This window comes from Erpetoichthys calabaricus, chromosome 2 (assembly GCF_900747795.2).
Source record: "Erpetoichthys calabaricus chromosome 2, fErpCal1.3, whole genome shotgun sequence".
Taxonomy (NCBI): Eukaryota; Metazoa; Chordata; class Cladistia; order Polypteriformes; family Polypteridae; genus Erpetoichthys; species Erpetoichthys calabaricus.
In genome coordinates, this window is record NC_041395.2 from 538,752 (window position 1) to 563,529 (window position 24,778).

Here is a 24,778-nt window from a genome sequence, read left to right on the forward strand (position 1 = left end):
CGATACTTAGCCACCCTACCTCCCAGCTCAGCTCAATCTCTGGGTTTTCCCTTTTATATCCCCTGACCCGGAAGTGGTTCCTGTCCAAAACCCACAAGTCCTTATTACTTCCGGGCCAGGGTAAACAGTCCTTTTCTTCAACCCAGGAGCACATCGTTTCTTCCTGTCATGTGACCATGACGTACTCCCGGGTTATAGAGCACATAAGAGTCCACGAGCCCCCCTACAGCGACTCCCGGTGGCCCCCAAGGTATCCAGCAGGGCTGTGCGTAGAAACTACAAAGTCCATGAGGCCCTGCTGGAACTCGGGGCACGTTCCTGCTGTCCGGAGGGCTCCTCCTGGCGGCCTGGGGGTGGCAGCCGGAGTCTGTAGCCGTCCGTCCATCACATCCGAGTAAAAGTCACCTTTAGTCATCACTCAGAGTTTAATGGATTATCAAAAGAGTTTCTCAGGACCAGGGATAGTTTCTGTTAGGCATTCTAAGCTATTTTTCAGCCTAACTTGAAGGAGTCAATATAGTTTTAAACCACCAATAATTTGGTGTGATACCTCTGAGTCCTTGTCTGTCAGAATTTGTGAGGCCCTTCCATTCTCCCATACTTTGGTCCAACTAGAACTGAAAGTCGCTGGTGGGAACCTCTGATAAAAATATACAGATAAGAGAAGACGTCCTCATCCCAAAATCCAGATTGGCTAGAATGTGTGGCTCATGGCTTCAAAATATCTGTTGGAGAGTTCCATCCTGCATTTGTGGTCCCAGCTTTATCAGACCATATTCCATTCTTAAATGTGTTACACCAGTCACAGATATTCTGTCTTTTCTTGGTTGTTATCAAACTCATGCCTTGTTTCCTGTGTCAGGACTTGAGTCAGTTCACTTTTGTTACTTTCTTGTTGCTGTTAAAACTTCATCTATGGTGGAGATGTTGGGCATCAAGAATATGGAGTACAGAGAGGTTTGGATTATACGGTTAGAGGTTCCAGAGTGGACTAGCTGATACACTGGTGTGGTTATAGCCAAGAGGAGCCATCTTGTGTTATGGATGCCCTGTGCTTACTGGCTGATTTCCACAGTTACTTTCCATCAAAGGAGGAGAGTTACAGTATGTAGTATTATGGAGGGTGACAGTTCTGTACTGGGGCTCAATCATGAAAGTTCTCACTCTGAGATCATTTTGATTCACTAGTCAGCCTATACTGTGCGTCTCTGGGAAGGTGGAGAATTAGAACAGACAAAGACATTGCATATCCAGTCATTGTGTGTTTCTGTTTTCCTAAGCCGTGTCGTTCTCTGCCGTTAATTTATAAACTGTGAAACGGGGCTAACTCTGTTTACATGGCAATACCACTATAGTGCATTGAGACAGGATGCAGACCTCCATTGTGGTTTCCATAATTACTAAAGTACAAAAGTTTGGAACAACCAGGACTCTTCCTAGAGCCGAGAGTCAAACAGCAATTAGTGGACAATAGCCTGGTTAAGAGAGATGACCAAAAAGCTGATGGCCTGAGCTCCAGAGAAACCTGTGTGCAGATGGGAGAAACTTTCAGAACAACAATATGTCCATGTAACACTCTGCTGATCTGGGCTTTATGTCAGAGTGGCCAAGTAAAAGCCTCTGCTCAATAAAAGACACACGAAGGCCCCTTAGAGTTTGACAAAAAGCACCCAAAAGACTCTCAAACTGTGAGAAAACAAATTCTCTGGCGTGATGAAACAAAGATTGACGTTTTTGTCCTCAGTTCTAAGCATCACATCACTAGGACAGCAGACACTGCTCTTCACCTGCACAACACCATTACAGCTGTGAAGTACGGTGGTGGCAGCATCAGGCTGTAGGGCTGTTTCTCAACTCAGGTGATTTGTATACAATACAATACAATACAGTTTATTTTTGTATAGCCCAAAATCACACAGGAATTGCCGCAATGGGCTTTAACAGGCCCTGCCTCTTGACAGCCCCTCAGCCTTGACTCTCTAAGAAGACAAGGAAAAACTCCCAAAAAAACCTAGAAGGGAAAAATGGAAGAAACCTTGGGAAAGGCAGTTCAAAGAGAGACCCCTTTCCATGTAGATTGGGCGTGCAGTGGGTGTGAAAAGAAGGGGGTCAATACAATACAATACAGTACAGTACACAGAACAGAACAATTTCTCAATATAGTAAGAAATAAAAAATATAAATTTTAGAAGTACAGAGCAGAATTTAACAGTAGATGATATATCCCATAATAAGATTTGGATTTGTATAGAGTCCTGGAGACCTCATCCTTCAAGCTGCCTCCCCCATTTGGCCATTCCACAGCTGAAACAGTGCTGGGCCAGCCAATCCGATGAAAGGACCCCTCTCTCCCACGATTCCTGCAATCCTCCATCTGGGATGACTTTTCCTTAGGCAGGCAAAACAACTTGGCAGGTGGGCCATGGCACCAAGTGCCACATTTGAGTACCGAGAAGAAAAACAGAATAAGTGAGGGTTAGTATACAATTATAACTGTCATGTTACTTATGTTTAAGTGCTAATGACTAACAACAGAGATGCAGTCTGTACAGTTAATCAGCAGCTCTAGTCAGGATATGCTAAACTCAAGTAGTGAGTCTTCAGCCGGGATTTAAAAACTGAGACCGAAGGGGCATCTCTTATAGTAGCAGGCAGACCATTCCACAGTTTAGGGGCCCTGTAACTAAAAGCTCGACCTCCCACTGTTATTTTATTAATCCTTGGAATGATAAGCAGACCGGCATCTTGAGATCTTAATGTGCGCTCTGGTTTGTAAGTCATGATAAGTTCAGACAAGTAAGCCGGACCTCGACCATTTAATGCTTTATATGTTAAAAGAAGGATTTTGAAATCTGCCCTAAACTTAACCGGGAGCCAGTGTAAGGATTTAGGAACTGGAGTTATGTGTTCGTATTTTCTTGTTCTTGTAATAATTCTCACAGCCGCATTTTGGATTAACTGGAGGCTGTATAAAGAACAGTTGGAACATCCAGTGAACACCGCATTGCAGTAGTCAATCCTACTAGAGATAAATGCATGAATTAGTTTCTCAGAATCCTGTTTATTTAAAAAGCGCCTTAATTTCCTAACATTTTTAAGATGGAAGAAACATGTTTTGGACAACTTTGTAATATGCGCTTCAAATGACATGCTAGAGTCAAAGATAACTCTTAGATTGCGGGCTGATTCAGTAAAATTGACTGGGATTCCCACTGAGTTAAATGACGACAAAATATTGTTGTGATCAGCGTCATTCCCTCCAACAATTAACATCTCTGTTTTATCTGTATTTAAAGACAAGTAGTTCTTATTCATCCACTCCTTTAATTCACTAACACAACTAATTAAAGACAACATTGGAGAAACTTCATTTGATTTAAATGAAAGGTATAACTGGGTGTCATCTATATACGAGTGAAAATTAACATTATGTTTCCTAATAAGAGATCCCAGTGGAAGCATGTACAGTGAAAACAGTAAAGGTCCAGGTACTGAGCCCTGCGGGACACCATATTGAACTTCTGTGTATAATGATGGAGTCCTGTCAGCACATTTCTGTACATATTGGAATCGATTTGATAAGTAAGAACTAAACCAAGCGAGCACGGTGCCTGTAAGCCCAATATCATTTTCTAGTCTGTGCAGTAAAATAGAATGGTCGATGGTGTCAAATGCTGCACTTAAGTCCAACAACATAATTACAGTGGAATTACAGTGGAATGTATCATAACTGAATATGACATCCGTTCTAAGGGCTTATCATCCAAACAGGAGATAATAAAGGCTACTTTGGCCTTATGAGAAGCATGAAGATCGAAAACCAAGCAACACTGATTTAAAAGCTGACTGTATTACCTTACGATGCAAGAAAAGGTGAAGAATCTCAGGCTATTTGACAAGACTGAGGCCTACTAGATTTTTATTTTCACTGCCCCCTGCATTGATCATCCAGTTTGTTAAACTCCAGAATTAACTGATGAAGAGGATGTTCGCTCTTTTGTCTTTTTGCAGACTTTTTCTAACTGGTCTTGCAATGGAACTGACTGTAAAAACGATAATCAGTTTAAATAATTAAAGACAACATAATTAAAGAAGGAGAGTCAGAAGAAAGGACCGAGTCAAAGGACAAAGCAAAGGTCAAAAACCAAAAGTCAACAAGATAGAAACATGAAAGTCAAATCGTAAACCAAAAGTCGTAGTCAAGGGGCAGAGCTTTGTTACAAAATACTAGTAATGAAAGTTCAAAAGTAAGTAGTTGCACTGGTGAGTATTTTAGGGTGATCTTTGTACCAGCGCATTGATGACATCACAGGTGACGTAACCCTGCAGCTTCACAGTAAATCCCCTTGGGAACAAACATTACAACCCACCAATTAGCAGCGCGACCCTCAAACAGAAAATGGCCCAGTAAAGGATGGTAAAGAATACATCACATCTAAACTGAAGCCCTAAACAATATTCTGATTTTAGAAGTTGATTCCTTGAATATTAAAATCTCCAACATGAGGTCAAAATTAATATTCCAGCTGGGAGATCTGGACACGTTCAAAACACTCATGAAACTCACAATGGAATCAGAATTGTAGATGGCATCACGTTATAGTAAGGACAACACATTATGATAACAGCCATGGCACAGTGGGAAAAATCACAGGGAGATGTTAAATGAAATACATGTTAATAAATTAACATTATACCATAATGAAGACATAACTACAAGGTCCACTACATCAGCATTATGAACATATTAAGGTTTGAAATTATAAACTTGTTGATCTTTACTGTTGTATTTTAGAGCTAATGAGCACCAGATGACATAAAGGTAGCGACTTCTCTGTGCAGCAGACAGACTTTCAGCTAAGTGGGAGAGGCGGTGTACCCTAAAAACAGGGGTCTGATTGATAGCACCATCAGCTTTAGTTTTAAGGGTCTGCAGATATGATTTAGTTTAATCACTAGTGGTGAACTTCTAAAATATTCTGAAGCCCCAGAGTCCATAAATTCTTGTATATTTTTTATTAAACTTTGCACCAGAGTGCTCAGTGAATTCTTCACCAGTGTTGGACTACAAACCTCCACCTCACCAATGCTACGTTTTGGTGATTTTACAAAATGTTCTGCGTTGTGCTTACAGTCAACAGCAATATGTCCAAACTCTACACAAATGTATCTGCAGTCTTGGACAAAGGTTTACACCAACATCTAAGTCACTGTGCCAATTATGTCATGATGTGCCACTTCAAGTGACCCACCGTCTAATGATGGATCATCGCATCATGAAATTGGTGTCACAAAATGGCAGCTCATATTAGGAAACAAAATGGCACTTGTGTTCAATTCAAAACAAAACAACAGTAAAACGAATTACATTTCACACAAGATGATATGCAGGTAGACATTTATTAGAATGAAAGCTTTGATAAGAATAATTCATTCTCAGTAAAGTGAGCACCTGGCTGTGTTCTTTCTATCTCATTAGCAGAGCTTGCAGGTCCTCTAAACACACAGAGTGTTAATTAATTTATTATCACAAAGTCAAGGTTGCTTTCCAATGGAAATCCAAAGCTGCACTTCTAACTACACACAATACTCTGTGGCCTGCTTTCCCAGCATACCCTGCACTCCCTCCTCTTCAGCTTGTCAAGTCTTTCTGGCCTTAGGCCGCCTTGTACTGGAGATCTGTCGGCTGTAAAGGTTCAAGTATCTGCCATACACATCTGAATCAACACAACCTGCTGTAGCAATTCTTACATGAACAATTAATCTGCTGTTCAAAAGGGTCTGACTACCCAACCTTTATGTAGGGTGGGCTTTCTAGCTTTTTATGAGCTGACGTCCTAAGGCCCTCATATGTTCTGAGCCCCTACAATAAACATTTCACTTTTCAGTTGTCCTTCTCTTACATTTAATTTTTCACTTTCACCCTCCATAACATCTGCAGGATGAATGACAACACATCTGGTCGCAGTTACATGTGGCTGAATTCTAAAACCATTTGCTGGACTGGTGCCATAGCCCCACATACAGTTAGGTCCATAAATATCTGGACAGACACAACTCTTTTCTCATTTTGGTTCTCTACATTACCACAATGAATTTGAAATGAAACAACTCAGATGCAGTTGAAGTGCAGACGTTCAGCTTTAATTCAGTGGGGTGAACAAAACGATTGCATAAAAATGTGAGCAACAAAAGCATTTTTTGAACACAATCCCTTCATTTCAGGGGCTCAAAAGTAATTGGACAAATTAAATAACTGGAAATCAAATGTTCATTTCTAATACTTGGTTGAAAACCCTTTGCTGGCAATGACAGCCTGAAGTCTTGAACTCCTGGACATCACCAGATGTTGGGTTTCCTCCTTTTTAATGCTCTGCCAGGCCTTTACTGCAGCGTCTTTCAGTTGCTGTTTGTTTGTGGGCCTTTCTGTCTGAAGTTTAGTCTTCAACAAGTGAAATGTCTGCTCAGTTGGGTTAAGATCAGATGACTGACTTGTCCATTCAAGAATTTTCCACTTCTTTGCTTTAATAAACTCCTGGGTTGCTTTGGCTGTATGTTTTGGGTCATTGTCCATCTGTATCATGAATCAATGTGACTGCTGCATTTAGCTGGATTTGAGCAGACAGTATGTATCTGAACACCTCAGAATTCATTCGGCTGCTTCTGTCCTGTGTCACATCATCAATAAACACGAGTGTCCCAGTGCCACTGGCAGCCATGCACGCCCAAGCCATCACACTGCCTCCCTCCACCGTGTTTTACAGATGATGTGCTATGCTTTGGATAATGAGCTGTTCCACGCTTTCTCCATACTTTCTTCTTGCCACTAGGGGGCTCCGCCCCCTGCTCGCTTCGCTCGCCAACCCCTGGCGTTGGGGCATGACAAAGAGTGAGATGTATGAATTAGATATAGAATAGTGTGCAGGTTTGGTTGATGCCTATATAAATACAAAATTGAGTGTTTGGCATAGAGTAATGTTTTATTGGAATATTTCTCTGTATACAACATTAGTAGTAAAGATGGTGTCTTGTCTTTGAATGAGTCTTCCTTGGCATGGATCATTTTTAATTTTAACTTTAATGTGAGATGAACGTCGAACACATGAGAAGGCAAAATAAAGTTGTGCATGTCCAAAAACGGGTTCAGAGAGGTAGATGCCAACCTTGTCCATGGTTTGTCCTTGTGATTTGTTGCTGGTCATGGCAAATGCAGGTTTAATGGGGAACTGTCGGTGTTTCAATGTAAAAGGTAACTCTAGGTCAGAACTCGTAAGGTCAATTCCAAGAATGAGAACAGTATTGTTAGCATGTGAATCTGAAAGAACTGTTGCTTGAATAACATTGTGTGTTATGGTGTTGATGACTAAACCGTGTGCCATTGTATAAACCCTGTTTAGTGTTAAGGTTTCTTAATAGCATGATTATTGTTCCGTTTTTAAGGGTAAGGTTGTGTTGTGGTCATTCGTCCGGGTTAATAGTGTTCAAATATTCTAATGGGAAATTCAGATGTTCATTGTCGTCATCAGAGTCAACTTTGTCAGAGCTTAGAAAGAGCCGTGTCTCTCCAGGAAGTAATGAAATGATCTGGTTATTAATGTGATTAACATTAATATTTTTTGGACATAATATAGTGCGTTGTGTTAACCACATATGCGAAAGCAGTATGGGCCATTGCCTTTTGGTGTCCTGTTATGTTCTCTGGTAGATGCAAAAGCAAATGAACTATTGTAGGATCTAATGTAGTTCATAAAGTTTTTACTTTCAGGCACATCCTTAGTTAGAAGCTTCTGTAGATATTCAGGATATGAATGTAAAGGAGGCAGTCTAATCTGCCCCTTTTGACAACAACGTGTAAATTCATTATTTGTATTGCCAGTTGTTTCTTCTGTGAAGTTAAGTGAATGACAATGATTGCAAATGACATTCATTAATCCCAATGAATTTTCCTCAATAGTGGACTCATTACTGAAAGCGTTATCAGCCAACTGGCGTAAGCGTTTAGCAGACGTCTGGTGTTGATGTCTGCGACGGGCATGTTTTGCTTGTGGTGTTTGAGTGCCGCGTTGTTGCATGTCCATTATTTGTGACGCGCTATTTTTGATTTTTAATTGATTCGCCTCCGCTTTGCGCAAAGTCCGTTTCACTCTACGTCGTGCATTGTTTGTATCGTGCCTTGTCCGTTTTTGTATGTCGGTCAGTTGAGCTTTCTGCTTTTTGAGTCCTGCTTGCTTGTTTTCTGGCCGGTCATATGCGCGTTGATTTGCTCCCTTTTTTGTATGTCTGAGACGCAAGCTCTTTCTTTTGAAATCGTGCTTGTTTTGATGCAGCACTTTGAGACGCGCGCTGTATGCATCTACGTTCAATGTGTCTGTTCATTTGGGCACGTCTCTGTAACGGGGTTACTTGAGCTTTGCGTTTTTTGATCCGAGACATTTTTTCTCACGTATTTTCCGAAGCGCATTGTATGCGCCGCCGTGTATTCTTTTTGTTTCATTCGTGTTCGTGTGTTTGGTTCCGTTATCCGATCCGAATAGTTTTGTACCCGTGACCGTGTATGCATGACTTGTTTGTTCCTCAGCGTGCGAAATATGGATACGTATTAAGGAGGATCGCACTCACTGTTAATATGGAGCCTTTTCTCCAGTTGAACGGTTAATAGTGCTTTATTTTAATGAGATCCACCTATGCTGCCTAGTGTGAAGGTTTTGAGATGACGTATGTTTAATATGGACGTTTCCTTTAGATATGTGGCTTTGGGTGTCACTTCTTATTGATTGGGGGGGGGGGTGTGTGGGTGAGGATTGTTGTTGAGCGAGCGTCTTCTTTCGTTTTGTGTTCCAGGGGCTTGTTGAATCCCCCTCTATGTGTGTGTCCCGTCCGTTGCTTGTAGGGTGTGTGGGGTGGTTTTGTGTTCTTTTTTTTTGTGTTCCAGGGGCTTGTTAAATCCCCCTCTTGGTGTGTATCCCGTCCGCCCTTTCTTGCGCCTGCGCAGTACGTCTTTTTGCAGCTACGGCCCATGGCCGGATGTGCCTGCGTCCATCATCCGGTTTAGCATTCTCGGTTAGTAATATGGATCAGTCTGGTAGAGGTTGATCTTGGTTTCATCTGTCCAAAGAATGTTTTTCCAGAACTGTGCTGGCTCTTTTAGATGTTCTTTAGCAAAGTCCAATCTAGCCTTTCTATTCTTGAGGCTTATGAGTGGCTTGCACCTTGCAGTGCACCCTCTATATTTACTTTCATGCAGTCTTCTCTTTATGGTAGACTTGGATATCAATACGCCCACCTACCCCCTGGAGAGTGTTGTTCACTTGGTTGGCTGTTGTGAAGGGGCTTCTCTTCACCATGGAAATGATTTTGCGATCATCCACCACTGTTGTCTTCCATGGACGTCCAGGTCTTTTTGCGTTGCTGAGTTCACCAGTGCTTGCTTTATTTCTCAGGATGTACCAAACTGTAGATTTTGCCACTCGTAATATTGGAGCAATTTCTCAGATGGGTTTTTTCTGTTTTCGCAGCTTAAGGATGGCTTCTTTCACCTGCATGGAGAGCTCCTTTGACTGCATGTTGTCTGTTCACAGCAAAATCTTCCACATGCAAGCACCACACCTCAAATCAACTCCAGGCCTTTTATCTGCTTAATTGATAATGACATAACGACGGACTTGCCCACACCTGCCCATGAAATAGCCTTTGAGTCAATTGTCCAATTACTTTTGAGCCCCTGAAATGAAGGGATTGTGTTCAAAAAATGCTTTAGTAGCCTCACATTTTCATACAATCGTTTTGTTCACACCACTGAATTAAAGCTGAAAGTCTGCACTTCAACTGCATCTCAGTTGTTTCATTTCAAATTCATTGTGGTAATGTACAGAACCAAAATGATAAAAAAGTTGTCTCTGTCAAAATATTTATGGACCTAACTGTAGTAGATGTGTTTTCACTCCATTTTGCACCTCTCAGTGATAGCTCTCTTTATCTCGGGTCAGCCATTGTGAGACAGGTTCAGGTTTATGGACAGAAAGGCAGAGGAGAAGAGGATTTAGAAATGGACCAAAGGAAAGAGAAAATTGCAATCAAACATTCCACTGGGTGAACACCAGAAGAGACGAGAAAATTCCCTCCATGTCTGTTAAAAGTTGGAGAAGCGTCATCCTATGTTCTTCTGGTGCTGTGTCAGTGAAGTCCCTAAATGTCACATGTCCTCTTTATTTCTCCTTTATTTACTCTTTCAAATGCAAATAATCAGAATAACCTTAACGTTTGCAGAATATTATTTTTAAACATGTCACAGTTTGCAGATTTCATTTATTGTAGTGTTCATCTTACTTGGTGGTTGTCATCTGGCCATTTGTAAAATTAGATATTTAAACCTCACTGGTGTTGTGCTTTTATAAAAGGAAACTTCAATGGCTCAGTGTGACCAGAGCTGATGTTTTTACAGAGATGTTATTTAGTAGGAACTAACAGAATATCTGCAATATCTTTATATCTTTACAGAGTGGGACAGATAAGTTACACTTGGTATTATCAATATACGGCGGACTGTGGGGACCTAAACGACTTCAATGAATCTATGAGACTCACAAACAATGAAGTCCACGTGAACCCAAAATGGACAGAAGAGACACTGAAGACAATGAGCTGCTTCATAAAAAGCTCCTCAAGTAAAGCTGACATCAGAGTGGATAACATCCGTCATCACCGTGACATAAATGAAGGATTTGTTAACTTCTTGTCAGACTGTCTGGATTGGATATCTTCTATACGGTAAATAACCTGACAGAAATGTATTTTAGAGTTAATGTTCTTGTTTCTGTTCTTCCTTTTAATTTGTGGTGTCATTTTGTACATCTGCTTCATCTCACTGGTGGACAGCCTGACTGTTAGGAACTTGAGAGTTTCTAAGCACAAAGTAACAAAATATCCCATAAATATTCAGATTAATGTCAAAAACCCGTCTAGTTACACAAGAGAAAAGTTGAATCTTTATAAATAAAAAGTTATATTATCCACAAAATCAAAACAAGATCTGGAGAGCATAAGTCAAAATTGCAATATACACAATCCCAAAAGGTAAATGCAGTCCCCAAATAAAATCCAAAAGGTGAGGTCAAAAAACAGAGCGCATGTTCAAAAATCCAGAAAATTAAAAACACAAAGAATGAACTCAAGAGAACACACCACACCACACCATATCACACCACAGCACACCACGAGCACATTTGAATGAACCACAAAGAACTGTGAGCTGCTCCCACCTTAATAGTGTTGTGGACAGTTTCTTGACACTGATAGGCAGGAGGCCCCACCACTTGGGGACCTAGTAAATGATGCTTAAACATAAGATAACTTCATTATTAACATAATTAACACAAAGTGTAAGAGATTAGACAGACCACGTTAAAGAGTTGGGCACCACCCGGTAACTCTGTATAAACCAAACAGCAATAGTAAAAGAATGAATTTTCAGATTGGACTTCCACAGTGAACTGACTTCAGAAAGTCCAAGCGTCCGGTTGTATGTTTTTCTGGTATGAAGAGGTGGGTCCAGGTGGACGGTGGGTTTCTGTTTCTTTATTTTTATTTGAATATTATTAAAAAGTGTTTCACTGTATTGGAGCCCCAACCATTTAGATAGATAGATAGATAGATAGATAGATAGATAGATAGATAGATAGATAGATAGATAGATAGATAGATAGATAGATAGATAGATAGATAGATAGATAGATAGATAGATAGATAGATAGATAATCCCAAAGGGAAATTCACATACTCCAGCAGCAGCATACTGATACAAAAAAACAATATTGAATTAAAGATTGATAACAATGCAGGAATAAACAGACAATAACTTCATATAATGTTAACGTTTACCCCCCCGGGTGGAATTGAAAAGTCGTATAGTGTGGGGGAGGAACGATCTTCTCAGTCTGTCAGTGGAGCAGGACAATGACAGCAGTCTGTCGCTGAAGCTGCTCTTCTGTCTGGAGATGACATTGTTTAGTGGATGCAGTGGATTCTCAATAATTGATAGGAGCCTTTTGAGCACCCGTCGCTCTGCCATGGATGTCAGACTGTCCAGCTCCATGCCAACAATAGAGCCTGCCTTCCTCACCAGTTTGTCAAGGCGTGAGGCATCCTTCTTCTTAATGCTGCCTCCCCAGCACACCACCGCGTAGAAGAGGGCGCTCGCCACAACCGTCTGATAGAACATCTGCAGCATCTTATTGCTAATTATTGTAGGTGGTTTGAGTCGCACCATTTAACAAAGTCCTTGATTAGGTCCCTATACTCCTCCTCCTGCCCACTCCTGATGCAGCCCACGATAGCAGTGTCGTCAGTGAACTTTTGCACGTGGCAGGACTCTGAGTTGTATTGGAAGTCCGATGTATATAGGCTGAACAGGACCGGAGAAAGTACAGTCCCCTGTAGCGCTCCTGTGTTGCTGACCACAATGTCAGACGTGCAGTTCCCAAGACGCACATACTGAGGTCTGTCTTTAAGATAGTCCACGATCCATGCCACTAGGTATGAATCTACTCCCATCTCTGTCAGCTTGTTCCTAAGGAGCAGAGGTTGGATTGTGTTGAAGGCGCTAGAGAAGTCTAGAAACATAATTCTTACAGCACCACTGCCTCTGTCCAAGTGGGAGAGGGATTGTGTTACATGTAGATGATGGCATCCTCCGCTCCCACCTTCTCCTGGTATGCAAACAGCAGAGGGTCGAGGGCGTGTTGGACCTGTGGCCTCAGGTGGTGAAGCAGCAGCCGCTCCATGGTCTTCATCACATGTGATGTCAAAGCAACAGGCCGGAAGTCATTCAGCTCACTAGGACATGATACCTTTGGGATTGGGGTGATACAAGATGTTTTCCAAAGCCTCGGGACTCTCCCCTGTTCCAGGTTCAGGTTGAAGATGCTTTGTAGAGGACCCCCCAGCTCTGATGCACAGAACTTCAGCAGTCGTTGCAATACTCTGTCTGGACCCGCTGCTTTGCTGGCACGAAGTCTCCTCAGCTCTCTGCTCACCTGCACTGTTGTAATTGTGGGTGGGGATGTCTCTCCTATGCTGGTATCAGCAGAAGGATGTGTGGAGGGTGCCGTACTCCAAGGTGAGAGTGAGAGTGGGTTAGGGTGGTCAAACCTGTTAAAGAAGTTGTTCATTTGGTTTGCTCTGTTCACGTCTCTCTTGATAGTGGCTGCAGCCAGTGATGATCTTCATCCCATCCCACACTTCCTTCATGCTGTTATTCTGCAACTTCTGCTCCAGCTTTCTCCTGTACTGCTCCTTCGCCACCCTGAGCTTGACTCTAAGTTCCTTCTTCACGCGCTTGAGCTCATGCTGATCACCGTCTTTAAAAGCCCTTTTCTTTTGGTTCAAAAGGCCCTTGATGTCACTTGTAATCCATGGCTTGTTGTTAGCATAGCAGCTTACAGGTCTTACTGGAACTACAATGTCCATACAGAAGTTGATGTAGTCGGTAGTGCAGTCAACAACCTCCTCAATGTTCTCACTATGTGATCCCTGCAGGATATCCCAATCTGTAGTTTCAAAGCAGTCTCTAAGAGAATTCTCTGGCTCAGGGGACCACTTCCTGAATGACCGTGTGATTGTAGGTAGGACCCTCACTCTTGGTGTATAGTGAGGCTGAAGCAGCAGCAGGTTATGATCTGCTTTCCCAAGCGCAGGCAGCGAGGTGGCGCTCTATGCGTCTTTAACGTTTGCATACAGTAAGTCAATAGTCTTATTTCCCTGGGTGTTACAATCTACATACTGGGAGAAGGCAGGTAATGTTTTGTCCAGTGTCAGCACCCATGTCTGAACAATCCTTCACACTCTGTACTTTTGGATTGGTTGGCATCAGTGAGTGTGTTTAGTTGAGTCTTAACATGTTTTTCAACACTGAATACTCGACATTAATCAGTAATATTTTTCACTTAATAAAATTTTGTCCTTCAAGATTTAAATAACATCCATCCCTCCTTTCCATTCCCAGCCTTGAGGCTCAGGGTGAACATTTGCGTCTATGCCAGCAGATCACACTGTTTTAAAATAACATTAGCAAACATCTTTAACAAATAACTGAACTACTTATGTTCTTACATGATTATCAGTCTGACATCCCTAAAGCTGATAATCCTGTATTATCTGTGTATCTTAATCAATTAGCTTAATGATGGGTTCTTTATTGTGGAGAAATCACCAGGACCAGATAACGTTTACCACAGAGTTCTTAAGGAGGCTAGCAAGTTCAGATATAAACCCCTGACGCAAATTTTTAGGAAATCAATGCACACTGGAGAGATTGTGAAGGACTGGAGAATGGTGAATATCATCTCATTATTTAAAAATTTGGGCAGAGTGGTGGCTGTGAGGCTAAGGATCTGTGCTGGTATCCAGAACGTTGCTGATTCGAATCCCCGTCACTGGCAAAAGAGATCCTACTCTGCTGGGCCCTTGAGGAAGACCCTTAACCTGTATTTGCTCCAGGGGCGCTGTACAATGGCTGACCCTGTGCTCTGACCCCAAGGGGTATGTGAAAACTAACAAATTCCTAATACAAGAAATTGTATAAAGTGAAATAGAGAACAAAAAAAAAAAAAAGGGCGACCGGGCAGATCCAAGCAGCTATAAGCCAGTAAGCTTAAACTTCCATGACAGGAAAATTAATGGAAGGAATTATTAAGAATAAGATTGAGGAACACCTGGCAAGGACAGGAGTTTAACTGATCAGTCAGCGTGGGCTCAGAAGAGGGAGGTCGTGTTTTACTAACAGGCCGGAATTGTATGAGGAGGCAACAAAAGGATACGAGCAAAATGGAGCTCGTGGTGTTATTTATCTGGACTTTCAGAAAGCATTTGATGAGGTGCCACATGAGAGGTGGGCATCAAACTAAAACAAGTGGCAGGTCAGGGTGTGGGGTGTAGATGGGGGCAGAATTGGCTCAGACACAGGAAGCAGAGGGTGATGGTGAGAGGAACATCATCAGAACTGGCCGGTGTTAAGAGTGGTGACCAGCAGGGGTCAGTGCGGGGGCCGCTGATATGTTTAATATATAAACGATTTAGATAGGAATATAAGTAACAAGCTGAATACGTTTGTAGATGATACCAAGTCAGGTGGATTGTCAGGTAATCAGGAATCTGTTGAATCATCACAGAGGGACTTGGACAGCAGACAGGCTTGGGCAGATTTAATGTCAGTAAATGTAAAGTATTACACATAGAAAGGAAAAATGTCAGGTTTGAATACAAAGTGCAAGGAGGTCTGGAAATTGAGAGCACATCTTGTAGTTACGTTTATACTAATTTACCAAAGTTCTGCAGATTTACGTTTGCTTCATAGTACAGTTCTGGCTGTTTTCAAATAATTTTACAGACCAATTTTCTTTGTTTTAAAAGTTTCAGTAAAATTTGAAAGCAAAATAATTCACACAAAAATAGAGAAATGATATTTAAGAAAAGAAAGTTTCTACTTTAAAGAAAGTTCTGTTTTAGGCTCACTTGTCTTGTTTCCTTTCTCTCTCAGTTTGGTCATAACTTCATACTTTTAAATGTCAGTCAGTCATTGTCCAACTCACTATATCTTAACACAGGGTCACGGGGGTCTGCTGGAGCCAATCCCAGTTAACATAGGACGCAAGGCAGGAACAAACCACCGGGCAGGGCACCAGCCCACTGCAGGGCACACATACACACACACACCAAGCACACACTAGGGACAATTTAGGATCACCAACACACCTAACCTGCATGTCTTTGGACTGTGGGAGGAAACCGGAGCACCCGGAGGTCTCCAGGCTACAAAAAGGACATGGCAGCACTAGAGAAGGTCCAGAGAAGAGCGACTAGGCTGATTCAGAGCTACAGGGGATGAGTTAGGAGGAAACATTAAAAGAGCTGAGCTTTTACAGTTTAAGCAAAAGAAGATTAAGAGGAGACCTCACTGAAGGAAAATCACCTGATCGCATAAAATTATGAAGAGAATTAGTGCAGTGGATCGAGACGGTGACTTTAAAATAAGTTCATGAAGATCACAGGGACACAGTTGGAATCTTGTGAAGGGGAAATTTCAGACAAACATTAGGAAGTTTTTCTTTACACAGAAAACCACAGACACACAGAATAAGTGACCAAGTCATGTAGTAGACAGGAGGACTTTAGGGACTTTCACAACTCGACTTGATGTTATTTTAGAAGAATGAAGTGGACAGGACTGGTGAGCTTTGTTGGTCTGAATGGCCAGTTCTCGTCTGATTGTTCTCATGTTCTACAGTTCTGTCTAACACTTCACAACCTACAAAATGGAAATGACTTCAGTCAAAGAGCACTTCACAAAAATAAGTTATAATCTATTCTATTCTATAAGGTATGTGTAATTTTAATGGACTTTTCCTTTATTTCCATTTTATTTATTTTCTGATTATTTTTCTTTGTTATTATAATTCCTTGTTTTACTTCTTATAAAGCACTTTGATCTCCCTTTTGTGTATAAAACTGCTGTAGAAAGAAATGTTGTGTTTCTCTCCTAATTTTATTTTCCTTCTAGTTTTCTAGATGGCTTCAATGAATTTACATTTTGGTGGATGTGTCGTTTGCTTTGTGAGTACAAAAGACTGAAAGGAGACAACAGCCTTCCACACCTCATCTCTTTATTTGCACCCTTTCCAAACATGGTGCCTCAGCCAGACAGTCGTTACTTCTCTGACTTTAACTTCACTTTCCTGAGTCAATATCAGCAGGACAAAGTCGCCGTTCCACAGCACAGAGAGGCTTTCCAAGATCTTCGGCGATGTGTACTTAGGAGTCTTTTGGAGGCTGGAAGGTATGTTGGCTTATTGATCAGTCGAGTTTGAGCCGACTATAAAGAGTGATGGACTCCTCTGACACAATCCTAGAGATGCACTGACTGAGGAGATCCTTCCATATCTTTTTGGATGTGTTTCCTTTTACTATTGACATCTTTTTTCATTTTCATGTTAATGTTCTTTTATCTTTTATTGTTTTCCCTTTCTCACCTTTGTCTTCATTTAATGTCTTCTGTCTCTTCTCTGATGTTTTATTATCTCCTTGTGTCCACCACACTGATTAGTTCAGTTCTTTTCACTCTTTAAACATCCAAAGCTCTTCCAGTTCTCTCATTTTTGTCTTCTTTCCTTTTGTTGTATTTCATATTTCAACATCACAGGGGTGTTGATGGCCTCCATTAGTCCCCACTGATGATGTGCAGATGGCCAGCGTGACTTATTCTTGGTCTGGTCACATAGGTGCACAGTGATCGTGTAGTAAGTGCACATGTAGATATCAACAATTGAAATGGTTTCTCTGCTATTTGGGTGAGTTGTTTCAATTCCACAAAATTCAATTTACTTTTGTGTCGTACTCTCCACTGAGCACTGACTCAGAGTGCTGTTAAGGGTTTGCAGGTAAAATACAATTACAGACTTTGAAATTACAAAATACACAAATAAAATACTGATTAGGTTAAACACACCATAAAACATAGGAAATTAAAATAATTTAACACAGTCATTAGTAACAGACAAAGTCTGACCCAGTGACAGTATTCAACTCATTTCTGGTTTTGATCACATCTTGACTGCTGGATATTTTTAAAATCCAACATGTTCTCCTATCCTGTGAGATTCTTGGGTGTCTGTTAATTCAGATGCTGTTGTAAATTTTATAAATTTCAAACCTGCCACTGAATGTTGTCTGGAGATTAGCTGACTGTCAGGACCTCCATTACCTTACATTTACATTTAGTTCACTCCAAAGCAGCTTACAATAACTGAGATACAGCTGGTTACGCTTCTTTTGGTTTCCCATTGGTGCATTGGCAGGTGAGGTGACTTGCTCAGCGTCACACAGTGTCAGCAGTAGAATTTGAAGTCACAACCTCAGGGTTTGAAATCAGAGCCTTGACCGCTATGCCACACTACCTGCCTGTTACGAGATCTCAATTATCTTCATTGTCCTTGTCTTCAGAAACACACTCCTCGTATCAGAGCACATATTGCATTGAGTCCATGTTGCTTTACGTCATGTATTAAGTTTGTGATTGACCCATCTTTTCAGATTTGCCACTTAGACACTCTCCTTGAGATTTATTCTGAAATTTCAGATGTAATTCCAAACAAGGGTCCCTGCAGATCCCACCTCATCACCCACATGATTGACTGAGTTACTTCCTGAAGCCTCCTTGTCTAAGGGTCACTGTTATCTCCTGTCCTGTTCTGAGCTGAAGGCTATCAAGGCTTATATTGGTGGAAACTTACATAATGGTTTTATTAGGCCATCTGTCAGTCCTGATGGGGTTGGATTATTTTATTATCAATGAGTTTAAAGATCAGTCACTTCACCCTTGCGTTGATTTTCAGGAACTTAATAAAATTACAGTAGAGAATAATGAGCTCTTCCTCTGATCTCTTCCTTTCCTTACCAAAGGTGGACATGTGGAAGTCTGCGTTCAACACGTCATCAGGCCGCTATATATATTTAGTCCTGCCATATTGTTTGGCTCATGCGCTTGCACTATTTCTATCTTTTCTTGAGGATGTCTTGTGTGATCTTTGAGGTCATTCAGTTGATTTCTATCAATGATATCTCAGACTTTTTTAAAGATTCCATATCTGACGTAGCTCATGTAAAGGAGGCTTTGTCATGTCTTTGTGAAAATAGCGTATTTGCCAATTTTGAGAAATGTCAGTTTAATCAGACTTCACTACTGTTGTTGGGTTATCACATCAGCCATTCTTGTATTGAAACAGACACAGAGAAAGTCTCTACAAGTTTGAACCAGGAATAACCTTAAAGTATAAAACACTGTGGGATATGGCCGGCATGTCATCCCGGCCAACACCCCCAAGCCGCCAGGTGGAGCCCTTCCTGCAGCATGGAGGTGCCCCGAATGCCAGCAGGGAATACTGGACAATGTAGTTTTTATTCTCAGCCCTGTTGGATACCTTGGGGTCCACTCGAAGACGCTGCAGGGAGGCACAGAGAGTATTTGCCTTACGCCCAGGAAGTACGTCAGAGTCAGGTGGACAAAGGGAATGATGTGCTTCCTGGGTGAAGAAAAGAAGGATTTTTTATCTGACCCGGAAGTGTTCCAGGTCACATGGACAGAGAGGGTGAAATGCTTCCGGGTCAAGGAGTATAAAAAGGACAGTGAAACACCAGAGCGTTGAGCTGAGGTGGGTGGAAGGGTGGCAACGCGTCTGGGAGTAGTGGATTGTATTGATTGTATATTTGATTATTGATTTATTATATGAGTATAGTGGAGTGGAGTGTGCTTGGTGCACATAATTATTATAAAATAAACTCATATTGGACTTTTATCTGGTGTCTGACGTCTGATCTGAGGTTTCAAGGGGTCGACAGTGCCTCTATCTTTCACAACACGGACAGTTTTTTGTTAGGTTTTCTTTATAAAGTTTCTTTATAAAGAATTTTTTTTCCTGGCTGCTCCTATTATTGCACTCACAAAGAGAAGCACCAAGACATTTTCTTGAACATGTGAAGCCCAGCAGGTATTTGATAATCTAAAGACTTGATTCATGTCTGCCGCCATTTTGAGACACCCTGACCATTTTAGTGGAGGTCGATGTGTTTAGTGTCAGTATGGCAGCTGTGTTATCTCAGCACTTTCTGGATATGGACAAAGTACATCCATGTGCTTATTTTTGAAGACACAATCTGCATCTGAGCAGAACGTTGATGTGGATGATTGTGAAATGTTTGCTATTAAGTTAGCTTTAGAAGAATGGTGACATTAGCTGGAATGTATAACTCCTGAGTTTTTAATTTTTTTAGTCCTTAGGAATATTACTTACCTGAAATCTGCAAAGTTTAGTCAGTTTAACTTTTTGGTTTCTTATCACCTTGTTGATGGTGTGAAAGCAGATGCAGTTTCCAGACTGACCAAGCCTGATGTGGTGGTATTTGAACCCAAACCTATTAGTCCAACTTGAACATTTTTAAGAACAACAGTCATAGAATTGCTAGAATATTTCTGGGAGTCCCTTCACTCATTGTGGTCCAATTCTCTGCCACCTACTGAGACACCTGAGTCATTTGTACCTGAACTGGCGATTTGTAGAGTTTCAGGTGGAGTCACTCATCACCCTCATATTTTTAAGACATTACAATTTATACAACAATATTTCAGGTGGCTGAATTTGGCTAAAAATATTAAATTCTGTTTCAGGGTATGTGGCACTTGTTGTCATTTTAAATATTTTTTGCCCCTGACATATGACTTGGGAGGATATAATGTGTGGATTTCATTAACTGACCTGCCAGTCTTTAAGGGTAATACTTTGATTTTATCATTGTGGATTGTTTTCAAAGAGCTTTCATTTTATTCTTCTCTTCCCTTCCTCTTTCATAAAGCAATTGTTGAAAATTTTTAATTCAAATTACCTTTAATTACAAAATGTTCCAATGTCTCTTCTTTCTAATGGGGGTCTCCATTTAATGTCTTCATTCTGCAAGGTGTTTTGTAACAAGGCGGGTATCTGAGTTAAAGTCACCTTCAGTCATCACCCGGAGTTTAATGGATTATCAGAAGAGTTCATCAGCACCAGGGAGAGTTTCTGTTTGGCATTCTAAGCTATTTTCAGCCTAACTTGAAGGAGGTGATTCTTCTTTCAGAATTTTCTAGTAACATCTTATTTAACTCCTCCCTGATTTTATCATCATTGTACAGTCAATATAGTTTTAAACCCCCAATAATTTGGTGTAATACCTCTGAGTCCTAGTCTGTCAGAATTTGTGAGGCCCTTCCATTCTCCCATACTTTGGTCCAATTAGAACTCAAAGTCACTGGTGGGAACCTCTGATAAAAATATACTGATAAGAGAAGACGTCCTCATCCCAATATTCAGATTGGCTAGAAGGTCTGGCACATGGCTTCAAAATATCTGTTGGAGAGTTCCATTCTGCATTTGTCATCCCAGCTTTATCAGGACATTTTACATTCTTAAATGTGTTACACCAGTCACACATATTCTGTCTTTTCTCGGTTGTTGTATAACTCATGCCTTGTTTCCTGAGTCAGTTCACTTTTGTTACATTCCTGTTGCTGTTAAACCTCCATCTATGGTGGAGATGTGGGGCATTAAGAATATGGAGTACAGAGAGGTTTGGATTATACGGTTAGAGGTTCCAGAGTGGACTAGCTGATACACTGGTGTGGTTATAGCCAAGAGGAGCCATCTTGTGTTATGGATGCCCTGTGCTTACTGGCTGATTTCCACATTTGCTTTCCATCAAAGGAGGAGAGTTACAGTATGTAGTATTATGGAGGGTGACAGTTCTGTACTGGGGCTCAATCATGAAAGTTCTCACTCTGAGATCATTTGGATTCACCAGTCAGCCTATACTGTGCGTCTCTGGGAAGGGGGAGAATTAGAAAAGACAAAGACATTGCATATCCAGTCATCGTGTGTTCCTGTTTTACTAAGCCGTGTCGTTCTCTGCCGTGTATTTATAAATCGTGAAACGGGCCTAACTCCGTTTACATGGCAATACCACTATAGTGCATTGAGAAAGGATGCAGACCCTCATTGTGGTTTCCATAATTCCTAAAGGGCAAAAATTTGGAACAACCAGGACTCTTCTTAGAGCTTAGAGTCAAACTTAGCAATTAGTGGGCAATGGTCTGGTTAAGAGAGATGACCAAAAAGCTTATGGCTGAGCTCCAGAGAAACCTGTGTACAGATGGGAGAAACTGCCAGAAGGACAACATGTCCATGTAACACTCTGCTGATCTGGGCTTTATGTCAGAGTGGCCAAGTAAAAGCTTCTTCTCAGTAAATGACACATGAAAGGCTGCTAACAGTTTGACAAAAAGCACCCAAAGGACTCTCAAAGTATGAGGAGCCAAATTCTCTGGTCTGATAAAACAAAGATTGACGTCTTTGTCCTAAGTTCTAAGCATCACATCACTAGGACAGCAGACCCTGCTCTTCACCTGCACAACACCATTACAGCTGTGAAGTACGGTGGTGGCAGCATCAGGCTGTAGGGCTGTTTCTCCACTCAGGTGATTTGTATCATAACTGAATATGACGCCCGTTCTGAGGGCTTATCATCCAAACAGGAGACAATAAAGGCTACTTTGGCCTTATGAGAAGCATGAAAATCGAAAACCAGGCAACACTGATTTAAAAGCTGACTGTATTACCTTACAATGCAAGAAAAGGCAAAGAATCTCAGGCTATTTGACAAGACTGAGGCCTACTAGATTTTTATTTTCACTGCCCCCTGCATTGATCATCCAGTTTGTTAAACTCCAGAATTAACTGATGAAGAGGATGTTCGCTCTTTTGTCTTTTTGCAGACTTTTTCTAACTGGTCTTGTAATGGAACTGACTGTAAAAACGGTAATCAGTTTAAATAATTAAAGACAAGATAATTAAAGAAGGAGAGTCAGGAGAAAGGACCGAGTCAAAGGACAAAGCAAAGGTCAAAAACCAAATGTCAACAAGACTGAAACATGAAAGTCAAATCATAAACCAAAAGTCGTAGTCAAGGGGCAGAGCTTTGTTACAAAATACTAGTAATGAAAGTTCAAAGTAAGTAGTTGTACTGGTGAGTATTTTAGGGTGATCTTTGTACCAGCGCATTGATGACATCACAGGTGACGTAACCCTGCAGCTTCACAGTAAATCCCCTTGGGAACAAACATTACAACCCACCAATTAGCAGTGGGATCCTCAAACAGAAAATGGCCCAGTAAAGGATGGTAAAGAATACATCACATCTAAACTGAAGCTCTAAACAATATTCTGATTTTAGAAGTTGATTCTTTGAGTATTAAAATCTCCAACATGAGGTCAAAATAAATATTCCAGCTGGGAGATCTGGACACGTTCAAAACACTCATGAAACTCATAATGGAATCAGAATTGTAGATGGCATCACGTTATAGTGAGGACAACACATTATGGTAACAGACATGGCACAGTGGGAAAAATCACAGGGAGATGTTAAATGAAATACATGTTAATAAATTAACATTATACCATAATGAAGACATAACTACAAGGTCCACTACATCAGCATTATGAACATATTAGGGTTTGAAATTATAAAGTTGTTGATCTTTACTGTTTTATTTTTGAGCTAATGAGCACCAGATGACATAAAGGTAGCGACTTCTCTGTGCAGCAGACAGACTTTCAGCTGAGTGGGAGAGGCGGTGTACCCTAAAAACAGGGGTCTGACTGATAGCACCATCAGCTTTAGTTTTAAGGGTCTGCAGATATGATTTAGTTTAATCACTAGTGGTGAACGTCTAAAATATTCTGAAACCCCAGAGTCCATTACTTCTTGCATATTTTTTATTAAACTTTGCACCAGAGTGCTCAGTGAATTCTTCACCAGTGTTGGACTACAAACCTTCACCTCAGCAATGCTAAGTTTTGGTGATTTTACAAAATGTTCTGCGTTGTGCTTACAGTCAGCAGCAATATGTCCAAACTCTACACAAATGTATCTGCAGTCCTGGACAAAGGTTTACACCAACATCTAAGTCATTGTGCCAATAATGTCATAATGTGCCACTTCAAGTGACCCACCGTCTAATGATGGATCATCACATCGTGAAATTGGTGTCACAAAATGGCAGCTCATATTAGGAAACAAAATGGCACTTGTGTTCAATTCAATAAAAAACAACAGTAAAATGAATTACATTTCACACAAGATGATATGCAGGTAGACATTTATTGGAATGAAAGTTTTGATAAGAATAATTCATTCTCAATAAAGTGAGCACCTGGCTGTGTTCTTTCCATCTCATTAGCAGAGCTTGCAGGTCCTCTAAACACGCAGAGTGTTATTAATTTATTATCACAAAGTCAAGGTTGCTTTCCAATGGAAATCCAAAGCTGCACTTCTAACTACACACAATACTCTGCGGCCTGCTTTCCCTTTCAGCTTTCCCAGCATACCCTGCACTCTCTCCTGGTCATCTTGTCAAGTCTTTCAGGCCTTAGGCCGCCTTGTACTGGAGATCTGTCGGCTGTAAAGGTTCAAGTATCTGCCATACACATCTGAATCATCACAATCTGTTGTAGCAATTCTTACATGAACAATTAATCTGCTGTTCAAAAGGGTCTGACTACAGTTACCCACCACACCAACCTTTATGTAGGGTGGGCTTTCTAGATTTTAAAGAGCTGACGTCCTAAGGCCCTCATATGTTCTGAGCCCCTACAATAAACACCTCACTTTTCAGTTGTCCTTCTCTTACATTTCATTTTTCACTTTCACCCTCCATAAGATCTGCAGGATGAATGACAACACATCTGGTCGCAGTTACATGTGTCTGAATTCTAAAACCATTTGCTGGACTGGTGCCATAGCCCCACATAGTAGATGTGTTTTCACTCCATTTTACACCTCTCAGTGATAGCTCTCTTTATCTCGGGTCAGCCATTGTGAGACAGGTTCAGGTTTATGGTCTGAAAGGCAGAAGAGAAGAGGATTTAGAAATGGACCAAAGGAAAGAGAAAATTGCAGTCAAACATTCCAGTGGGTGAACACCAGAAGAGACGAGAAACACCAGAAGACTGGGAACTGCATCTCAGCAGACTTTCATCTTCAAATTCTCTCCATGTCTGTTAAAAGTTGGAGAAGCATCATCCTGTGTTCTTCTGGTGCTGTGTCAGTGAAGTCCCTAAATGTCACATGTCCTCTTTATTTCTCCTTTATTTACTCTTTCAAATGCAAAAAATTAGAATAACCTTAATGGTTGCAGAAGATT

At 41.0% G+C, this 24,778-nt stretch overlaps 1 protein-coding gene and 1 long non-coding RNA gene across 2 annotated transcripts in view; one reads left to right on the top strand and one right to left on the bottom strand.

Annotated features, from left to right (window-relative positions):
* Positions 1-19,643, top strand: part of LOC127526738 (uncharacterized) — a 34,991-nt gene extending 15,348 nt beyond the window's left edge. Inside the window, exon 3 of the long non-coding RNA XR_007934170.1 lies at positions 19,601-19,643. This is a non-coding gene — a long non-coding RNA (uncharacterized LOC127526738). The remainder of the gene's footprint in view (positions 1-19,600) is intronic.
* The window catches only part of LOC114643014 (uncharacterized), a gene marked incomplete at its 3' end in the record, with an annotated part of 1,911,439 nt that overhangs the window by 528,306 nt on the left and 1,358,355 nt on the right, over positions 1-24,778 (bottom strand). The window lies entirely within an intron of this gene.